Source organism: Euprymna scolopes, chromosome 17, assembly GCF_053919585.1.
Source record: "Euprymna scolopes isolate OS-2025 chromosome 17, ASM5391958v1, whole genome shotgun sequence".
Taxonomy (NCBI): Eukaryota; Metazoa; Mollusca; class Cephalopoda; order Sepiida; family Sepiolidae; genus Euprymna; species Euprymna scolopes.
The window spans coordinates 95,777,842-95,801,524 of record NC_136498.1 but is presented as its reverse complement, the minus strand read 5'-3'; the positions used below and the strand labels follow the sequence as shown (position 1 = coordinate 95,801,524).

The window sequence follows — 23,683 nt, the reverse complement described above, 5'->3', positions numbered from 1 at the left end:
TGAACGTTATTTTGATGAAAAAGCTGAATGCTACAATCAATCAAAAACAAGAACGCATCGACGATTCAGAGCATTATTTGCAACTGTTTGAGTGCAACAAAAAGTAGATTTTACATTAATATGTGATACTGGATACAATATGGATCAACCACTTCATTCTGGAATAAAATCGACAGCTGAGTCGACAACAGCAAACGAAAGCTGTGCAAAGTGATCGAAGTTGAAAACATCTGTTGACAAATTTTGGGTCTCTGCAAGATATTTTGTTCAATTACCTTGTACACCTAGGATGGTTGAAAGACACATTGGCAAAAACATAGAAATAAAGATATCAATATCTAGGTCCTTCAGAAAGCTGTTGGAGCTTTATGTAAACATTGTAATTATTATTTTTACAAGGGCTTCTTATGAAAATTTTTAATTAATATTTTTTGCATTGTTTATAATTATTTATTCATTAGGAGTTTTTACAGAAGTAATTATCATCACTGAAACATCAGGTGGTATTTCCTGGAGCCAGAGTGACAAGTCTTCACAGATTTCCAGTACTTTTTTCCTCTTTGCAGCCGTTTACTATTTATTTCTTGTCTGGAATTTGAGTGGCAATAAGGCCCTTCACAATTCCACTGTCTTTCAGTGGAGGTCTGGTTGATGCTCTCTCTTGTCAATCGTTCCATCCTCCTTAACCTTTCATGACCATTTTGTGTAGTTCCAATCAAGGCTGGTGCTGCATTTCTTCTTTTGGTGGAAGATCGATTTATGAGATTTTCAGCATGAAGTACCTTAGGTTCATGTATGGTCTTTCTATATTTTTTCTTCTATTTTTATTTCAACTTACCTGTGTCTTATTAGTACTGGTTGGTCATATGTGTTGCTTTCCACAGGATGGAACGATAAATTTGTTGCCCTAAAGAAACAAAACTACAGCTTTATTTTAAAACTTTTATTGAAAAAATGAATTCAGGTAACTTGAATATGTAGTAGAGTTGATATCTGTTCTATGTAACCGCCTTCAGCCTCAATGACCGCCTCGATATGGGTCCAGAACTGGAAGCATGCCTTTTATGCAAGCACTGGCAAGAGCTTGGCAAATACTCAGTGATCAGGCTGGTTTTGGTGTTGTGGAAGGTCATATTTGTGATGTTGTCGACATATGATCAAACAAAGTACTCCAGCAGGTTGAGGTTAGGGGAGGAGGGAGGGCATTAAGAGAAGGGTACAAGTCATTGCACTCTTTTTGAAGCTAAGCCTGAGTCTCTTTGAACTTGTGGGCAGGTACCATGACCTGCTGCCACACTAAGGGCCCACCAACAGCCACTTGATTGCACCAGGGGATCAGCACAGTCTTCAGCACATCCAGGTACACTTTAGTGTTGACTTTCAAACCAACCGAAGATGTGAGATGGCATGATGTGGCTACATCAAATACTATAACTATGAAACTACATCAAATACTATAACTATGGCCAGAAACTTTGTTGAGCTATTCCCTCGAGCATTGAACCTCCGGATTTGCATTTTGAGGATGCTGGAATGGTCCTGTTGTCATAAATTGGTAGAGAGCATGAGTTGTACAGTGGTGCATCTCCGATCTCACTTATTGAACATTGTGTCACTTTCCGACATAATAATAGGCTCCTATCACTCTTGGGATTTGCACACAACTGACCAACTAGTAGATGGTCTGCAACAAAAAAAGAAAACTGGTTTCCATCAAATGGAAATGGAATCATGTCGCCTTTTCTAGGGCGACAATTTTATCGTTCCTCTGTACATGCAATGATTTTCTTTAAGATTTTGACTGTTTTCATCATTGCTGTGCATGTTAATAATCTTTGACACATTTGAAATCATAAGGGCCCCTTATGCTTAATGCAAGTATATCCAATATTTTTGGACTACTCTTAGTAATTCGTATTATTTGGATTCATCAGCCTCATCTTGAGCGTGATTTTCATGTTTCGGTCAATGTAACCTCCGACTTTCTTCAGGTGTATCTTGTTGAACTCTGCAATGTTTCTGTTGAACTTGGGAATTTGAACGGAATTTCAAGTGGAACCATTTACTTACTTCAAGGGGGTAGCATGCTATTGTTCCGTCAGCCATGACTGGATAGTGGTCCAAAGTAATTTGCAATTGTATTTTTTTTTTTCGACTGAAACGTTCCCGAGTTCGACAAGATATACCTGAAGAAGGTTAGCAGTTACACAAACCAAAATGTTGTGAAAAGCACACTCAAGATGAGAACAGTAGTCTGATGAATCCAAATAATATGAATAACCAATCCTCATCTCAAAAATTCAGAAACGTCATACTCTTAGTAACGTTAAATTATATAAATATCTATCTATATACATTTTTAATTTTCTTTCTGACTAGCATTTCAGCCCAGCGTTTCCCAGGTGTTTGGAGGTGTATGTTGAGCAAAAAAAAAAAAAAAAAAAGCGGTCAATTTTTTTAACTTTGACCCCTATTATGACCCCTTAACATTTATTGTTTTGGGCTCAAATCCAGTTATTGAGTTAGATCCATGGCCAAGGAACCTATATCTAAAATTTCAAATATTTAGACCTAAAATTAACGGAGGAGTTTGGTAGAGTTCTCAAAGATCAATTCGTTGAACTTTGACCCAATTTCTGGCCGAAAACGGATTACAAAGATTTCCCCAAATCTCAGTACCCTGTATATCAAATTTCGATTTTGTAGACTTAAAATTGACAGTTATTGTGTAGGGAAATGTACACAGACAGATAGACACACACACAGACACTTTCACTTATATATATATATACTAGCCTGGGTGCCTGGCCTTGCCCGGGTGTTTGGATGTGTGTGTTGAGCTAAAAAAAAAAAAAGAGTGGTTGTAGGCAGTCAGGCTCGAACCCCTACCGTGAAGGAGGAAAAGAACATGAAAAAAAAACGTAACATCTTTGCTGTTTCACCTATCGCCAAACCAGAAATGATGTAGGTTTAAATTAAGGCTAGTTAATTGAAAAGAGAGGATGGCCTTCGAAAACATTGGCGAAAAAGCGCCCACCCAGCTGAGGGTGAAGTGATTAATGTGTTTAGCCAATTTTTCCGTATTTGTTGTCAGAAGGGTCGGCTTCACAACGGTACCGTTCTCATGAAAATCCGTCGCCTGTCCAAAATTTTAGGTAGACAAACATACACACATTTATACATACATTTAAACAAACAGGTGAGATTTATATTATAGATTATATTAGGCAAGACTGGAGTTTAGGTGGAAAAATAATCTCGAACCCTTTATCACATAAAAGGAACTAATTTCTCTAATCACCGGTAGGTTACTATGTCAATAATATGGTATTTCAGAAGTTGTTTTTGAAAACAACTTGAAGAAGCCCAACTTTTTACTTATTTAGTTTAAAACGTTTCACGATCTTTTTTTCACGATATCTTTCTTCTCTCATTTTTTACTTCTTTATTTTAAACAACATTTTTTTATTTTAAACAGAACGTTCCACGATATCTTAAGCACCCTTTTTTTTAGCACGGTAACAAAAATACATAAGTACCGAAGGTTTTATGATTAATAAATTAAAATTTGAAATAGAGAAATAATAAATTGCAAGAGATTACGCGTGTTTAATATTAATTTGTATCGTTTATAACTACTCACGTAATTTAATAATAATCACGCGATTCAATTTTTAATTAAAAAAATATTGTTTAAACTTAAACTTTAAAAAGTCTGATAATTTATTATTTCTATTTATGTATTGTTTATCATTAAGGTACTAGTGCATAGAGCGATCCGGATGTAAATAATAACGTTATATTTAAAAAGCCATTCTTAATATGGGGAGGGGAGAGTGTTTTGTACATATTCTATACTTCAACCTTACAATTGAATAAAAAACATATAAAACTTTAATTAAACTTGGAAATACGATTTAAAAAAAATAGCGCGGATCACTCTCTGCACTAGCACCTTCATTAAAAAAGGTATTCATTGTGTAAAAAAAAAAAAAACAACACGGAACATATAAGACATTTAAATATGAATAGAACTTTTCATAATTGTAACCTACGAAAACCTTTTTTATTTTAATTAAAAGCAATATAAAAAGAAGTTGTTTTTTTTTTTAAAGTTGTTTTCAAAAACAACTTCTGAAATACCAATATTGTTTATATATTATTGACATAGTAACGTACCGGTGATTAGGGAAATTAGTTCCTTTTATGTGATAAAGGGTTCGAGATTATTTTTCCACCTAAACTCCAGTCTTGCCTTATATTGGATGTAAGATATAGTAATGATTTAAAAAGTTTAAAAACAAAAAATGAAGACTCGTGCGTCACCACCGAGAATCGAAACCAAAAGCATCAGCTTACGACTTATTTTTGCCTCTAATGACTGTGCCATGAAGACATATTTACTGCAAGGCTAAAAATTAAAACATGAATCAATAGCTACTATGTTTTGCCTTCGTAATGGCGGCGTTCAACCTTCACCTGGCAAATTTCATTTTTTTAAATTTTCACACTTTTGCACCGATTTTTCCGGGCTAAAACCCAAATATAAAGTTTTGAATGGATTTAAATACTTTATATATGAAGTTTCATGTCTGTAGACCAAAAACTTTAGGAGGAGTTTGGTAGGCAACATTTTTTAAACAAAAATATATACGTATACATAAATATATATGGAAACAATTTTGTGTTTACTATAAACTTTTTACGCAAATATTATGCAAGTATAAATCATGTAAAACATCTGCATGAATATAATTACACGTAAGTTTACTAAAGATGATCATTCCATATGAAAACCAAAGAAACTAATAGGGAATTAATAAAGTTCATATTTTCTTATATAGAAACAACTGTTTAAAAAAACAAAACAAAAAACCGTATACTGCCAATTTTGTTAAAAAATGATTTTTACAACAAAGATGGTTTTGTTAAGGTTCTTCGACTTATGTTTCAGCTCAAAACGCACCTTCTGGTGTGCAATTTTTTTTAATTAAAAAAATTGGGAAGATAAACAAATGAATTTAAATTTAAAAAATAGGGGATGTTATTTTTTTACTTATCGATTAGATTTATAGTGTATGAATTGAAATGGTATAACTACTGGAAGTAAAACCAAGAAGTCTTGCAGAATCGATTTACAAAAAATATTTTTATTTTATTTAATTTATAATTTGCAATATTGATTTATTTTAATAACATAAAAACATTCCTCGACTCTAAGGATAGACTGTCTGAAAATTTCAATTAAATTGGTAATGTAGAAATATCGTTTTATGAATAACTAACGAACCAAGAATTAGATTTATATATATATATATATATATATATATAGCTGAAGGAATGAAAAAAAAAAAAAAAAAAAAAAATAGAAATATATTGAAAACAACTGGCTCAACACTGGAACTTTGTTACATAGTAAACTTTTCTCTGGTGACATCATATACACTACAACAGCATGCTTGTCACTTAATCTTTATCACATACATAGTGGACATTTATCCAGCAACATATTTTTCATTACTGATCTCCATCATTCAATGAGTTTGACTCTTTGAATGCTAAAACGCAACTGATAATTTCTATTAGTCTTGTTCTCACTATGCTTAAATACTCTTGTTGCAGCACTTTTTCTTTCTCACATCGAGGTTTTGCATGCTAGACAGAGACTATTCCTTTTATGGTAGCAATATGTTAATTCAAGACTACAAGGTGCTTTTAATAAGTGTTGAAACTTTTTTTTCGTATAGGCACGTTTATTGATAGTGCACATATGAAGTAATCTCCTGTAGTTGCAATGCACTTGTACCATCCAACAACTTGAAGTCCCCTTGTGTGAGCGTGTCAATGATCTCCAACACAACCTGTTTCATCTCCTCAATTGTCTCATAATGACAACCTCTAAGGTTTTCATTCAGCTTAGGGAATACCCAAGTTCTTCCTTATCAAATACCCCATATAACAGGAGTACAAAAAGTGATGATTCATTATTTTTTTATCATTCTAAATTTTTTAGGTGAGGATTGGTAATTCATATTTAGATTATTCAAGCTACTGTTCTCATCTTGATCGTTATTTTTACGTTTTGATCAATGTAACTTCCAACCTTCATGTGCATTTTGTCTAACTTAGAAATCTGCACAGAATTTCAAACAGAATCCTTTAATAAATACATGGAGGTAGCATGCTCTCGTTCCATCAGCCAAGACTGAGTAGAAGTTTTAAGTAATTGTATTCTGAATGTCACCAACACTGAGGATTGAGCCTTCAACCTCGAGATGTGTGTAATTTAGAACTGAATTTTACCAAGTATTTTATCCACTATACCATTGGTCTTTGCAAACCGAAAAATTATGGAATTAAAACTCAAAATGAGAACAGTAGTCTGAATAATCCAAATACTATTTTTTTCCATCATTTTTGTTTTTGTTTTCACATAAGGTATATATGTGTGCAGTGAAGACTTTCATATCAGTAACATCTAAGTGTATTTTTCTGAACACGGATATTGATAAGTTTGAATTTAAAGCAATATTGATCTAAAAGGCTTTTAAGTCATGTCAAAATCTAAATTTTTGAAGAATGGATGATAAAAGATAGAATCAGACATTTTTTTTTTTTTTTTTTTTTTCAAAATAAACTCATGTCAGCAGAAATCACAGTAGTATTAGGCAAACTAATAAAAAAAACTTTTGAAAATCATCTTATACATTTTTACACTTCACACTTTAAATTCAATAAAAAATAAATTAAGTCAATAATCTAAAAATAAAACAAAAAAACTATAACACAATTTAAAAGATTTGGGAAAAAAATGTTTAAATATTTTTGTCCCCTTCACTGTATTTTATTTTTAAAGAAGTTTATTCATTTTTAGGATAAAATATTTCCCAAAATAAGCTTGCATCACAAGATTTTTTTTTATAAATCTTAAGTGCTATGGTTTATAAACAAGTTTCTGTAATATTATTTTCGGATTGATTGATTGATATCAAATTCATGTTGAACTGAGTGGGGGTGGGGGAGGAGGAGTATAGATAAAAGTGCTAACCATTTATTTTATTTTCTAAGAGGAACAACTGATTTTAAATTTTATAATTCTTCCAATACAAGGCAAAGATTTTCTCTTCATGTGATAAGTAGTTACATTGTCTTTCCTTTCAGCTGAAAGATGTGATACAAGGGTGGGAAAGTGGGATTTTGAAAAGCCAGCGTCTGAGAAGAAGAGCATTCTAGCCTGTAAAAAAATACCTGAGCAGCTCTGTCAGCATTACTTAGTAGGGAAGTGTCAACTGATAAGCAATAAATTAACCCTTCTTAAAGGGTGAGTATGCAAAGACGTGGAGGGTAGACTAGAATTACACAGGACCAGGACCAACAAGGAACAAGCGAGTCCAACAAAGACCTAGATGCTGGTGGTTTGGGGTCCCGGGGGAAAAAGTTCCAAATAAGTGTTGCTGCAACAGTTATTGAGTTCCCAGTAATTAAAGCCAAGAGCTACTTGAGGATAAAGGTTAATGATACCAAAAGATCACCAGCCGAATGAGAATGCAAACATTGATTAATGGTATGAACTGGGTTCGATTACTACTGAGGCAATGTGGGACACAAATTTGTTGACATTGAATTTGAAGATAATCAAATTGTAATCGGAAATGAAGCAGTCACATAGTAATGTGTTCCACATTGCAAGAAGCTCTTGCATGTTCATGAATTTAAAAGTTTCAAATAACCAATTTATGAGATTTAAAGATGTATGAAACATTATTTGTGCACAAAATACAATCAACAACATTCATGTTTGAATATAGAAAATATCAGTGGAAGACGCACGAAGAAGGCCTAAGAGTACATCATCCAAAATGTACTTGAAATATAATGATTCACAGTGAAGAAACTGGTCCAAATATATAGATCCTAATACTTTGTTATAATTTTTCTTTAACATTGTTTAAAGAAGGACTGGTATCCTCATCTTGCTTGTTGTTTAGCATCATTTATTTTGAAGGATGAATCAGATGAGTATTGTTGGCATTCGTATCTTTCTAGTTACAATTCTTCCTAGAAAGACATTAGGTATTTATAGATGAGATCATGTGAAGTGTTTCTATGGATTCAAATTTGGCACACCTACGGTCTCTGTCATTCATTACTTAGTCACTGTTACCTCTCTTCTGCTGGTGATATTTTTTTTTAAGTAATAATATGATAACAGACACCAGAAAGAGAACAATGCTTGAAACATTCTGATACGAATAACTAAGATGAAGCCGTAATAAATAATGTCTGGAGTGTTTAGATCTTTTTTTTTTTAGATGCAGATATAACTATGTAATCTGTAGATCAGTTCAACTCATGCTTTGAGACGCTTCCCTTTAATGAGAGTTAATAGGTTAAGCTGCTGCTATTGTTGCGTGAATCAAACTCCTGCACAAAGCTCATGATAATCATGTCTCACGATTATCTTATATATGTCCAGTTTTCTTCCATAGCAATATGTCTTATTTGTGCTGAATAAAAGTTAACAAAAAAAAATGTGGAGAAAAAGAGAAACACGATTAGGAGAACGTTTTTTTCTTGACTGAAACAGAACTAATGTGTGCTCTTCTCTCCCTCTCTCTCTCTCTTTCTCTCTCATATATATATATATATATATATATATATATATATATATATATATATATATATATATATATATATAGTGACGATTCTTTTACCTTGGTACACTATCCTTGTGACAGGATCACAGGTAAAATAAGCCTAGATCTGGTGTTGAATGATGAAAAAATGACACGAATACAAAAAAATGACACACAAAAAAAAAACTGTGGGGGCTCTTTTGATAGCTGAAACGGGAGTACTTGATCACCATTCTGAAGATGTTGACCTTATTCCTGGTAATGAAATATATTAGATCAAATGCAAGTTAAAAGAAAAAACGATCAGCAGAAATAAAGGACCTCATAGAGGAAGGAATTAGCCAGAAAAGAAATTAGTCTAATTATAATGTTATTGCAAAGTAACTCTCACAAAAAGCGTCTTTATGCATATATATATAAAATTCAGTGAGTTTGTGCGTATGTGTCCTATATAGAAAGAAAAGTTAGGAATTCTACATAAAATCTGAAAGTGTATTCTTATGTAAAAAATTTAAATAGTTAAAAAGTACATAGTAGTAATCCTAATTCAATCCTGGACAAGATCAGGTCTTCCTGTTAGAACATAATCCCGATGTTATGCCATCGATTTTTTTTCTAACTCTGCAACACTAACAGAAATTAATATTGTAGCAGTTTGAAGATCTCCATCATAACAAATATGAGTAATATTTTACAATAATAATTTGGGGACACTACGGTCACTTATTGAACCTCATATTAGGAATAAGTAAAAAGTTGCAAGAACCTAAAACAAATTAATGACATTAATTTCTTTATTATAAACATTAAGAATTTTATCAATAAATACGTTTTCTTTGTTATATTTGATTATATGCATACATGTATGTAGGACAAATATGTAAATAGATTTTTCTTTTTTGTACAAAGTGATTTCGTGACTTGTGAATATGGTTGTTGCAAATTGAGATGCATGTTAAAGAAAATCTTCAGAACTGTATCTGCATATAAATTGAACTTTTAACATAATTTTTACTTGAATATAGAAAAATTTCTGATAAAATTTGAGTAAACTTTAAAAAAACAGAAACAAAAGAAGAAATTAAACTGAAAACTCTACTATATTACGGCAGAGTTAATATTAGATTTTAAGAATTTAAACTAAAAGACACTTGGACTTGAAATTTATATTACAAATAAACTGATTGATGTTAATATTTTTTCTAGACATTTAATGGAACAGGAAGTTTCAAAGAAAAGTTGCTGATAAATTTATTTTTTTGCACACACATCTCTTAAAATTACTTTCAGTTTTAAACTAAATGTCCAGACATTATTGCTACTTACATACGTTGAAAATAATTTACTGAAAAATAAAATAAAATCAATCTTACTTTTGACCAAAGTTATTGATTTCGGCTATAAAAATAATGCACTCGACATATTTGATGCGTGAGCAACGTGTACGTTTGCTTCTCTGTATTTATTTAAACGTGGGTATTTATTTTTATGTACTAGATTCAGTTCTGAATTAATTAACTTATTACGAATTTTGGAACACGACAACTATGGGTAAAGGGTCCAAATGTGAACTATATTTAGTTTTATGCAAAGAGGTAGAAAGGAGGCAAAAGCCGATTGTGAAAATTCACATACTGCCGATTTTTGTGAAATTTTAACATCAATTAATAAATATTCCCCAAATTTAAGTTCATTATGAGTATATTTTAAAGCATTTTTAGGAAGCATAATATGGACCTAATCTCCCATTTTAAAATTAAAATATTTCAGATTTACATTAAATTTTATCCATAATTCTTAAACACTAATGCAGCAAAACTCTTTGATTTTTAGTTTTCTAGAATCAAAATCATTTAACTTTTTTAAATTAAAATTGGAATAACGATTATAGACATAGGTTTAATAGCATATGTTGATTTTAATTTTCATAAAGGAACATAAACTTGATTTTTATAAAGGAACATAAACTTGATACTAAACTTTTCTGTTTGTGCAATTTTATTTGTCCTATTTTTATTATTTTTCATTTTATTTTGTGTGCGTGTGTTCTACAAAAGAACACTAGTGAAACTCTTTAAATAGTTCCTTTTTCTGACTGCTGCAGTCTTGTGCGAATGCACTGTGAGATTTGAGCAGAACAAATATAATAGAACCTACTCCCCCACCTCTTTTATTATTCTTCATTATAATCGATTATTGGTTTAGCTAATTAATGAGAAAATAAACAACAAAATATGATGAATGTTTTCTATGCAATCCAGAGAACAGAATTTGAAAAAAATGGTCCGTTTTGCATTCATGAGCCGTTATTAGTTAAAATGATTTTCCTTGATTAATTTTCTCTGGGGGCAGCTTGTCACTTTAAGCCCAGGGAGAGCGAATTAAAATAAAGAAAAATAAATGAATGTATTGTAGGAAGAGGAGATTCATTTCTGCGTAGATGATAAGAAACGTACTTTCATAATTATTTGATTCTATTTGTAGAAATACAAATAGAATTTCATTTGTCAAATGTTCAAATAAAAAAGGCATCAATAATAAATATCGAACATTGTGCCTATTATTTCTTAATGATTATCTTTAATGCAGATCTGAATGTATTTGACAGATTCAAGTCTTACTTGATTTTAATGAGTCCCTATACGATATACAACTTTTTTTTTATTGTATTGTTTTTTTTTACATCTGGAAAGGAGCATAATGTCTATTATTTAAGGAGATATTATCGATATTATCTGTTTGAATTCTGAAACTAACAGTGACTAAAAACTGTACTTAGTGCTAGTATACTGATTGACTATCCCTGTCTCTACCAACACATTCGGAATTCTCCCTTAGTATACTCCCAACAGAAGTTGAACTTCATTGTGAGTGATGGAGCACAGAACCAGTGCGTAAATTTTACGTTTTTTATGAAACCCCAAAAAAAAACATTTTAAAAAAATTCTAAAAGGGCAGATAAAGCATGCTTGTGATAGAAAATCACCTAGAAAGAGGTTCTTGATTGTAAAGTTTTGAGACATTATGTTGAACAAAGATGGCGGCGTAGTTCAGATCAGTAATTGGCAGTAACCAAGATGGCGGCCAAGAATCAAATGCGGTTGGCAGTAAAAAAAGATGACGCCGTAGTTCAGATCAGTAATTGGCAGTAACCAAGATGGTGGCCAATAATCAAATGCAGTCCGTGGCGTACTTAACGGCGAACTGATTGAATCCAAAATTCAACAATTTTTATAATAATTTTGAAAGGTTTTCATTGGTTATTTAGCACAGCCGGTGGTTATAAAAATGATTGGAGAATCCATTCGTCACATACTCCCATTAGCAGTCAAAAACAGGTTCTTGATAAAAGCGCTAGTACCTATTATCCAACTAGGTAGACATCAGGAATGCCATGCGACCTATAAAAATTTCACCTCAAATAAGGAAATGTTCAATAGTTTAATATTTAAGAAGAAAATTATATAAAAATAAAAATCAGCTACAAAAGATATGGAATTTGAACTGAACTGTATTTTTCCTTTAAATTCAAACTTCAAACTAACCCTAATCTAAATTTCAGCTTTAGTTCCGTAAAAATTTTGTAAAAGCACCAAAGTAAATCATCTTCATCTCTACACTTATTAATACATCTCAATTTCTTCGCATATTTGTAAATTATTTTTTTGTCTCGCATAAAAATTGCATCAAATTATTTCACCCTCTACTTACTCTTCCTGAATCTGTGACAAATAAGCTAATTTTTGTGAACTCCTATACTTACAAAGAATTCGCTGTGCATCTGGAGTGCTTAAAAATATATAGTTTGATTAAATAAATGCAATGCTTATATATATATATATATATATATATATATATATATATATATATATAAGCATTATTAATTTGTGGTGTGTCTATTATTTAAAAAAAAAAAAAGAAGTATAAACGTGATGAGTTTTTCTGATAAAATCAAATTTCAAATTTAATGAGCAAAGATGATACAATGCAAATTACAGAAAAAAATGACATCAAATTATTCTATAGAAGATATAAATAATCCTAGCTATATAAAAATTCTCTACTGCGCTTTCATGTTTATACAATGCTATGAGCTTTAATAAATATAATTATTCACTATTAATATTTGAAAGTTCTATTACTTTGATATTGAGCACCATGATTTCATATATTATAAGACTATTTAAATTGAATTTTTTTTAGTTCTTTTAATCGTTATAATTTAATGATTTGTTTTGAGGCATTTCATCTTATATATATCAAAACTGTTATCATTATATCATCATCCCATGCATTACCCATTCCTTTTTTTTTTTTTTTGTGAGAGAATAATATAGAATTTTTTAACGCTCGTTTCCCTTATTTTGTTATTTAGTCCTCACATTCCGGGAGCTATGTTTCTGACAAATGAGGAAGAATAGCTGTTTTCTAAGTCGGAATCTATCCATTTAACACTTATCGTTGGCTGATTTTTTTTTTTAACTTGGAGTAGTATTTTGTTTTTAGTTCCTTACATCAAGTGGCTTCATGTTTTGTCTGAAGCGATTTCCATTAAAAAGTACCATCTTTTCAGGCATTTTCTTCCCTTTTTTGTCATATTTTTGCTAATATTATTAAATTGCTGTTAATGCAGATGAATATAACTATTACCAAATTTATTATCGCAATCAATTGTTTTAGCTATAATATAAATCTCACCTGTCTGTTTGAATGCATGTGTGTATGTATGTCTGTCTAAAACTTTCGACAGAGGCGACGGATTTTCACGAGATTGGTATTGTTTTGAAGCTCCACCCTTCAGACGACAAATATCGAAAGATTGGCTAAAAACATTAATTCCTTCACCTTCAACTGGGCAGTTTTCTGCAGGGAGGGGTCGCTTTTTTTGACGATATTTTCGAAAGTCATCTTCTCGTTTCGGTTGACTAGCCTAAATTTAAACCTTCGCCACTTCCGGTTTGGCGATGGACACAATGGCAAAAACGTCCCTTTTTTTTTTTTTTTTTTTTTTTTTTTTTTTTTTTTTTCATGTTCTTTTCCTCCTTTGCGGTATGGGCTTGAGCTTGCCTACCTACAACCATTTTTTTTTTTTTTTTTTTTTTTGCTCAACATACACCTCTAAACACGAGCAGCGCCAGACACCCAGGCTAATATCTACTAAAAACATACATTTATTGCTTTGTAATAAAGTTCCTTATGTAGATATGAAATATATTCTGCTTTTCATTCGTCTAGTTGATCTACATTATCTATTCTGTATTCTAATGTCAGACACGATTTTGTTTATAAAAGTAACATTTCAAAAAATATCACGTGTTAAAAGAAGATTGTGTGAAATAGTTAAAATAATCGCATCATGCATTCTACCTTAACTGATTTGTAAAATATCCATAAATAAAATGAAATAACTTTCTTTCTTTTTGTGTGTGTGTGTGTGAAATGCTATGTTGTATGAGAGTTGAAATCTAAATTTAACCAATAAGAAAACTCTTTGAAATAAAAATATACACCAAGAGGAAACAAAATAACACTTAAACAAAAATAAGCACAATATAATTATTTGCCTTTTCTTTTTTTAAATCTCTGAAAATGATTGAGCATCAAGTTGTAAACATGACAGAAAAACGACAATAGTTGTTTTTTATCATCTGCGAAGTTAATGTCATCATAAAGGTCTAACCCTTTCATTTTATCCAAACAAAACATTGTAGTCATGTTGATTTGATTATAATCTAAGCCAGCCATGATTTATCTCCCTTGCCAGTCAGAGAGTATCCATTACCAAATTGCAAACATTCACGCTATCAGATATTATATGGAATTGGAAACAACTCCCTGGTAAGACAAGTTCAAATAACAGCCTACTTTTATCCATTTGTAAATAAGTATGGAAATAGAGAACGTGTGCTCTTAAAAATGAGTCGCCACTACCTTCGGACAATCTGACCATGGCCCTCTTGCACTTTAAGGAAACAAAAATATGAGCAAGAAAATGGGACATAAGTCGTATTACACCGGTAGTAAGACTGTCATTTGATTTGATAGTGAAATATTGACGTCATTACTATAAAATATTGATAGAATTTAAAAATTGAAATTATTGTCAAAGAATTTAATAACTAAGTTAATTAATTTATAGTATGAAAAAATAATTATTGTCAAAGAATTTAATAACTAAGTTAATTAATTAATAGTATAAAAAGAATTATTGTAAAAAAAATTTTAAAAAGTTAAAATCATAACACAATTCGATGGCCTATTTATAGTGAACTATTTTACTTTATTTTAAATTTAAAAAAGTTAATTAGATCTCCAGTTATAAAATCTGGATAGAATTTAACAATTGAAATTCCAATATCAGTTCTAATTATCTTTGTTTGGTTGTTAAAAAATCCGTTTTCTACTATTGTCAATTTAATATCGTTTCATTAATATCATTTCTAATTATCTTTATTCGTTTGTTAAAAAAAAAAAAGGTACTTCACGGGAAACGTTGACCCTGCATAAATAGTTTTTTTTTTTAATTGCTGCTCCTTGAAATGCGCAAAAAGTTTTTTCACTTTCTTCGTATATATCTCAGACTTTTTTTTTAATCATACGTATGATTTATTTTTAAATAAACCAATTAAAACCTTTTGTGCATGCGTTTTCAGGGAACAGCTATTTGAAAAAAAAAAAAAAAAAAAAAACTATACGCAGGGTCCACGTTTCCCGTGAAGTACCAAAAACAATTCTGTTTTCTAATATTGTCAATTTCAGTATCGTTTCTTTTTATCATTTCGAATTATTTTTATTTGTTTGTCATTTTATTTATAACATTATGCGCTAAAAATCATTGTTTAAAAAATTCCTGTATTTAATAAAAAATCATTTATTTAAAAAAAAATTTTGTTTTCTAATACATTTTTTATGACAGCGCGTTGAAGGTAGGCATCTTGGAATTTTTTTAACACACCACAGGGAGATAACTCAATTTAAAGTGCCGACACTCCCTCCCCTAAAAATCTAACCTTTTGCTCGGTATCATAACAAATTGTTTTTTCGCTGTAAGAAAAAAAAAAAAAATACTTTATGAAATTAAGTGAAATTTTTTTTCAGAGAACTTCATTCCACAATGGATACATACAATTTAAACTTATTTTCATTTTTTTTTAATGTCTTGATTAAATTGTACAAGTACCCCATTTTTAAGTGTAGAAAGGATTTTTAAGAGTTTTTCAAATAATATTTTTTAAACCATTTCCGCAAGCCAGATTCAGTAGAAAATAGAATTCTAATGTGTTTTTATATAAATCGTTTTTTTTTTTTTTTTATATATATATATATAAGTGATCATTTTGCGTTTTTTACATTACAAGAGTTCATTTCAAGAATCAAGGAATTTTAAAATTATTGAACTCACGGGTCCATCCTGTGCTCAACTCTCTTCCTGATCTACATCAATGATCTTCCAAATAACATCCTAAAATCATTTGTTGACAATTATGCTGGCGACACTACCATCTATGGCAACACATCAAAGACTGTAAATGACCAAGTTTTCTCTGAGTCTCTCTCTCTCTCTCTCTCCTCTGATCTTGAGCACATAGTACAATGGGGAAAGTGGTGGCTGGTTACTTTTAATTTATCTAAAACCAAGCTCCTATCTTTACATCATCACCAGTCTGATCCAAATGGATGGCTCTCATCTTAGTGAGGTTCCATGTTTTGACAAGTTTCTGGGCCTGACCTTTACTTCTGATCTGGAATGGAACACATGTATCAAATCCGTTGCCAAGGTCGCTCCAGTAGATATCTCACTCCTGATGCAATTCTCTACCTATATAAAAGTCAGGTACGGCCAATGATGGAGTACTGTTGCCACATCTGGCCAGGCGCTACTAGAAGCAGCTTATCCTGCCTTGACAGAGTTCAAAATAGACTTTGTAGCTTAATGGGGGATGCCCTTTTCTCTTCTCTGCAACCTCTTTCCCACAGAAGAGACACTGCGAGCCTGTCTCTGCTTTATTGTTATTTTCATGGCAAGTGCTTATCTTCAATCTATGGTCTCCTCCTCGCAAAACTTTCATAAAAAACACTCGTCCAGCCAAAACTACTATCAATAATTTCCCCCATTCTTTATCTGTGCCTAAACCTAAACATAGATTTCATTAACAAAGCTTCTTTCTTAGAACTGTACGCCTGTGGAACTTTCTTCCATTTGCCTGTCTTCCAGCTTACTACAATTTGATTGTCTTCAAGTCCAACATAAACAAGTTTTTGATGAACCATCCCTCTAAGTGATCCAATTAACAAAATGTTCACTACTTATGTTTGCTACTTTATAATCCCATTGACTAATATATATCCATTAATCCTTATCCTCGAGTGGCCTCTGGGCCTTGATACGTGGTGATTCCTATGTTAAAAAAAATTAATAGCAGCTTTTTCTGGTTATAAGCATTTACTTTCTAATTTTATTGGGAACTAAATACTTAGATCAGATCAGACAATAATTATTTTCACCTTAAACAATCTATAAAGGTAATTTATTGAAGGAAATACAATGCAGATGTATGTTTACATGTTTTTATGCTTGTGTCGGGTTTTAGTGAGGGTGTCAGAAAATATTGAAAAGTATGAGATTGATGTGGTATATGTGGAATAATTTTCCAGCATGCAAATTAATACATATAATGGTTGAAATAAGCTGTGCACCTTTTATTAATATATATATATATATATATATATATATATATATATATATATAGGGCTTAGAACAAGTAAATTCATTAATACAATTAAAATAAAAGAAAACAGTGCTCGTTGTAATGTAGATATATAATCAGCTCGATAGGCATATATGTCCTAGAGCTATTTTTATTTATTTATTTTTTTAAAATATTTAAAATTTACACTCTTAACCTTAACTGTCAACCCGATTGTATCTTATTATAATTTTATTTTAATTTTATCTTACTTTGTTTATCAATATAAAAAAAACTAATTATTTTCCTTTATATTTTAAATATTTTCCAGATACATCTGCCTTACTTAAAAAATGCTAGGCTTATTTTTGGTGTCTTTTAAAAAAAAAAACCACCCAATATTTTTGCTGATGAGATTTTGTTTCAAAAAACTATATAATCAAATTATTGTTCAAGACTCACTGTCTATTACAATAAAAACATCGTTTCCGAAACGAAACGTACAATTTGATTTTGCTTGTTCTTCCTCATGAAACAGATTTTTAATTTTAATTATAAATTATCAATCATCTTACTCAATATATATATATTTTTTTAAAGCCAAAAACAATGCGGAGGAAGACCGGAAAAGATGAAGTAAAAAAGAAAAACAAACAGATCTGTCTAACCTTTATTTGACTATCATTCGTCACTTCAATGTATAATTATTTATTACCAAGTCGCTGGTATGTCCGGTGTATGTAAAGTCCGTGGGTGGTGTGGAACTTGATTAATTTCGAGAGAAAGGTACATCTCTTTTTCAAAATAGAAGACAAAAGTGGATTTAAGATGGCAGAGAGAGCGTGGCAGTCCTGCAGAAATATTTTATTTTACTTATATATTTATTACATTATTTCTGTTGTAAGCTTTGGTTATATATTTATATATATATATATATGTATTTTTTTATATTTTATTTTATATAATATTGCATAATTTATTATTATTATTGTTACTGCTGTTTTTTTTTGTCTTCCTCCGCATTGTTTTTGGCTTAAAAAAAATATATATATATATATTTTTCTTTACCAACAATGCTTCAAGCAAACTACTACCTACTCTTTTATATATATATATATATATATATATATATATATATATATATATAGGAAATTTATTACTGTGAGTCCAGAATGAGTTTACAAATTGTTTCAACTAGAGGAAAATCCTCAAAGAGAGGAAAAATCCAACTAGCATCATCAGAATTCATAGATGGACTCTGAATTCTGATGATGCTAGTTGGATTTTTCCTCTCTTTGAGGATTTTCCTCTAGTTGAAACAATTTGTAAACTCATTCTGGACTCACAGTAATAAATTTCCTATATACTGCTCTGACTACACATTGAGCACTTTAGTCCGTTTTTTTTTTTTTTTTTTTTTTTTTTTTTTTTTTTTTTCACCACTGGTAAATATATATATATATATATATATATATATATATGCGTGTGTGTTTTATACTTTTATTATATCATATTCTTACTTGGGTCAATGTGGTTTGATGGAAGTTCAGTATAATGTATTTTAAGAATATTTCATTCTGTCAAAACGTGTATTCCAATATTAAATTCCAACGTGCATATGGTGGCTGGTATAAAAGGGAGTGGTTCAACAGAATTTGAATTAGATTTGAAATTTAAAAAAATATATCATATGCACGTTTGAACTAAAGTTGAACACACATTGGAGGAAGTAAAATTTTCCTGAAATATCGTATCATATAGAACTTCCATCGAACTACACTGGCACGAGTAAGAACATGTATAATATAGTGTAATAAGATTATATAAAAAGAAAAAAACTCAGGCATATATTGTATTAATAAAAGATTAATATGAATAACTAATACCACAATTGTCCTAATTTGCTTCCGTTTGTGTCCATCGGTTACACATCTGCATTGTATTTCCTATAAATTACATTTACATCCTAAACAATGCTTGAAGCAAACTACATTAACTCTTTTAACAATTGTTTTCAGGTCTGGAAATGAGTGTACAGTTTAACCGTTCTCCACTTTTAGGATTCATGAAAACCCTTTCCACAAATACCACATCAATTTAACATTTTTCATTATTTTTGACACTCTCACATATACTCATACATACATTTATATAGGGTGTTTTTTAGAAATGACGAACCTGAAATTAGCAACTCTATTTTCTTTAATTGTTAATTTGGTAATTATCCATTATTTTGAGTTCAGCTTGGTTTGGCAATTCATCATGAAAAGATTGACACTTGAACAGCGCTTTCAAATTGGGCAAATTTATTTTGAAAATAATTTTGAAACATTTCATGAACAAATAATTTTATGGAACGGATCTGTCAACTGGCCACCTCATTTTTGCGATTTAACCCCATTTGTTTATTTTCTTTTGGTATATGCCTACGTTGACAAACCAGACCAGATCACTTGGAAGACAACATTAGATGCATCATTGCTGAAATGCAGCCTAATTTAATGCGTAGAGTTTGTGAAAATTGGACCTCTAAATTATGCCATTTGCTCGTGAGCCATATGTCCAAAATTGTATTTAAATTATAAATGCCAAAAATTAATTTTGGGGATAAACCACATTTTTGTATGATGAAAATATTTTTCTGGGATTTATTTTAATTTAAAGTTCCCCGACTCTAAAATAAATAAAAACCTTTGTGTGTATGTGTAGGTGTGTAAGAAATTTCGTGAAAAATAGTGAATAATTCCACCCCGTCTTTCCAAACTTATAACTCATCGAAAAATGTAATTCAAGCCCTAATTTTTTTTCAAGTAAAGGAGCAAGGACCAAGTTTTCATTAAAAAAAAAAAAAGAAGAAAAAAAAAAAACAACAAACAACGTGTTTTTTTTTTGTTTTTTTTTAAAGGTTTTAAACTTCGGACTTTACAGGTAAATTTCTAAAAAAAAAAAAACACTACTTTTTTTTGTTTTAAATTTGAATTTAAAGTTTAAAAATTGAAAAATATTGAGTTCGTAAAATTCATTACTGTTTTAAATATATATATATATATATATATATATATATTTTTCTATTACTTTTAAAACAACTTTAATAGTTTTTGGAAGTATAATCCATAAAGAAAATAAACAACCCACTTTTAAAAGAGAAATTACGAGTTTTTTTTATATTTTATTCGCAGTTTCGTGTTAGGGGTGTCAAAAATTCCTACAAAAATTCTGATACACCTAGTGTATGGTATGTCTATATATATATATATATATATATATATATATATATATATATATATATATATATATATATACATACACACACACACACACACGCTTACAATGTAAATATAGTTAAATTGATTATCTATCCTTTTTATGAAATAAGGTCAGGTCTAAAAATAAAACGCCACCCTTTGCAAATTAGACCCCCCCCCAATGATCTCACATCCTGAATGTAAATCAGATACAACTTATCAAATGAAGGCTTGATTCTAAATGTTGTCCAATTGGGTTGATAACGGAAAAAGCAGGGGAAGGGTGGGTATCATTTACTCCAGGTTTCTCTGAAGCTAAAGATAAATAAAATCTGTTCCTTTTTTGTTTTTCCGTTCACCAAGTTAATAGATCTCTAAAAGCCTTTTGAACTATGCACACTCATCAATTGTGAAATTATAGCTACTCCCTTTACATTGAAACTGTTTTTATGGAAAAATAAATAAAAACTAGATTTAGTACTCTTATCATCAGTCTAACTTTATATAATATCATACTCCATCCCCCTCCTCCATTTTGTTTTATGTGGTCCAGTATTAACTTTGACTAAGACAGAAGAACACCAAATACTTTTATTCATTTAAAAAAAAAAATTTTTTCATTCACCTCAAACAAGACATGTCGCAATTGAAGTGTAATTCGCTACTGTGATAGGGTCCAGATTTAATATGGGTAATCTAAGTGGGGAGGGGGAGTAATCAACTAGATGTTCACATTTATTGAATTTCTGCATATTGGTATTGTTCAGGAAATGGGGAACAAAGAAGGAATTCTAAAGGCAAAAAGTTCGAGAAGCTACAGAGTAGAAATTCTAGTGGCATAAAGTGATCTCTATGGGGAAGGTGTGAAATTTGTCAGAAAGTCTGTTGGGTCGAGGCTATTTTGATTTACGGAGTACAAGTGCAATAAATTCATTAGAGCATATTCTATGAGAGCACATATAAAACTAGGACATGGATGCAACTTTGCTGCAATGTGATAGAGACTGGAATTTGGCAGTGTGAAATCTGTCAAGTTAGAAATTAGTTTTGCATCCTGTCCAAGATGAAGCCAGTAGTTGGTGCATCAGCCCAGATGTGACAACAATATTTCATGTATGGGTAAATGGTGACTTTGTAGAAATATAGGGTATTGACAAGTGTAAAAAGTTTACTAGCTCAGTATAGGGAATCTACCCCCTTTGCAGTAACTCTGACAACCACTTCTATGTACTTATCTAATCTTGTTATAGAATGTCAGTTCAAGGAGTTTGAATGTAGGACTTTCGGAAAGTGTTGTCGGTCATAAATAACAATTAGTGGTTAGAAAGGGTTTCTCATTGTTGTTAGCACGAGGTCATTATAGAGTAAAAGTTCATTTTGTTTTCAAACTACATAGATTATTTACATATTTAAACAGTTTTTTTTTTTATCTTGGTTCCAAAACTTGTATTCTTCACTGCATTTTATTTACTCATGTGAAATGAGAAAAATTTACTCCATTGGATTAAATAAAAAGTTTCGTTTCAAATTTGTAGAAGGTTACTAGGTCACTTTTATAATATATAGACCTTATCTGTCTGAGGAACGGTCTCTACCTAACTACTCTGTCAATTTTTGATCTACATATTGGAACTTGACATATGGGATATTTGGACATGTGAAACAAATTCGATTTGTTTTTTAGCCAAAAAAAAGCTGATAAGGGAGGTCAATAACCTGGCAGTTCAACATAAAAGTACATTGAGAATACTTGTAGGGGGGGTGATAATGTATTCAAATACAAACATGCCAATGAAAACAAAGTAACAACCCGGAAACAATGAAATATGCAAATAAGTATTTATTGATACTGTGTTTTCTATAAAATTGTATTTATTGATACTGTGTTTGCTATAAAATTGTATTTATTGATACTGTGTTTGCTATAAAATTGTATTTATTGATACTGTGTTTGCTATAAAATTATATTTATTGATACTGTGTTTGCTATAAAATTGTATTTATTGATACTGTGTTTGCTATAAAATTGTATTTATTGATACTGTGTTTGCTATAAAATTATATTTATTGATACTGTGTTGCTATAAAATTGTATTTATTGATACTGTGTTTGCTATAAAATTGTATTTATTGATACTGTGTTTGCTATAAAATTGTATTTATTGATACTGTGTTTGCTATAAAATTGTATTTATTGATACTGTGTTGCTATAAAATTGTATTTATTGATACTGTGTTTGCTATAAAATTGTGTCCTTGAGAGTGTATACAGAATTTGCAAACTGTGTGTCATTAGAAGAAATGTCTTGCATACCGAATATCATGTTTGTGTGGAGTGTGCACATGTCATGAGGTGTGTATCAAAGCAGCTGCCAGGCTGAGCGAAAAGAGAGGCTCTGTGGTGTGTTGTCTGTTGAGACCAGGCTGGCACTTTTTATAGTATATGGTAACAGTGCGTAGCATTTCTAAAACGAAAATAATTTGGGCCTGAAAATGCCCTCTGGTGGTGGTGTGTGTAAATGTATTGAGAACGGTAGGTAATAAAACATGAAGGTTAGAGAGCACAACAACTGAAACGTCTTGAGCATAATAACAAGAATGTGAGTAGAAAGTGGACCTTGGTTTTACTTTCAGCAGCCACATAACTCTTGCTGCCCTTATCTTGTCCTGTAGTTCTCACATTCCATGAGCAGCGTTTCTGATAAAAGGGAAAAATTGCTATTTTCTCAGTTGGAATCTATTCATATACCACTTATTGTTGGATAGTTTTTATATTTTTTAAAATCCTTTAGAGATGAGGCTTCATAATTTGTGTATTCATTCTTTTGCGGACTGTTATCCTCATCTTTATAGTTGTTGTTTCACCACGTTTTGGCCAACTCATCCTTTTACCTTCTTCAGGTAGTTAACCGCGACGGGATAGGAATGCTGAGTTTCATGACTGTACCCCCAATGCCTCCCATAGTTATTGTCTCACCACGTTTTAACCAATTAATCTTCTAGCTTGCTTGGGTAGGATTGAAACCATTATCTTCCGACAATACTTATCTAGAAAAAAGAACCTGAAACCTTTAAATAATAACAAGAGCTCAACACCTTAGAAATCTTGTAAAAT

The 23,683-nt window shown here is 30.9% G+C and overlaps 1 protein-coding gene across 6 annotated transcripts in view; it reads left to right on the top strand.

The window, feature by feature from the left end:
* The window catches only part of LOC145296850 (mutS protein homolog 5-like), a 1,881,756-nt gene that overhangs the window by 625,628 nt on the left and 1,232,445 nt on the right, over positions 1-23,683 (top strand). The window contains exon 1 of one of the 6 annotated variants that reach the window (XM_080142986.1): positions 14,323-14,474. The exons of the other annotated variants lie outside the window; for them this stretch is intronic. The gene's annotated coding sequence lies outside the window, so the exon portion shown is untranslated. Of the gene's footprint in view, positions 1-14,322; positions 14,475-23,683 lie in introns of those variants that run through there. 6 annotated transcript variants of the gene reach the window in all.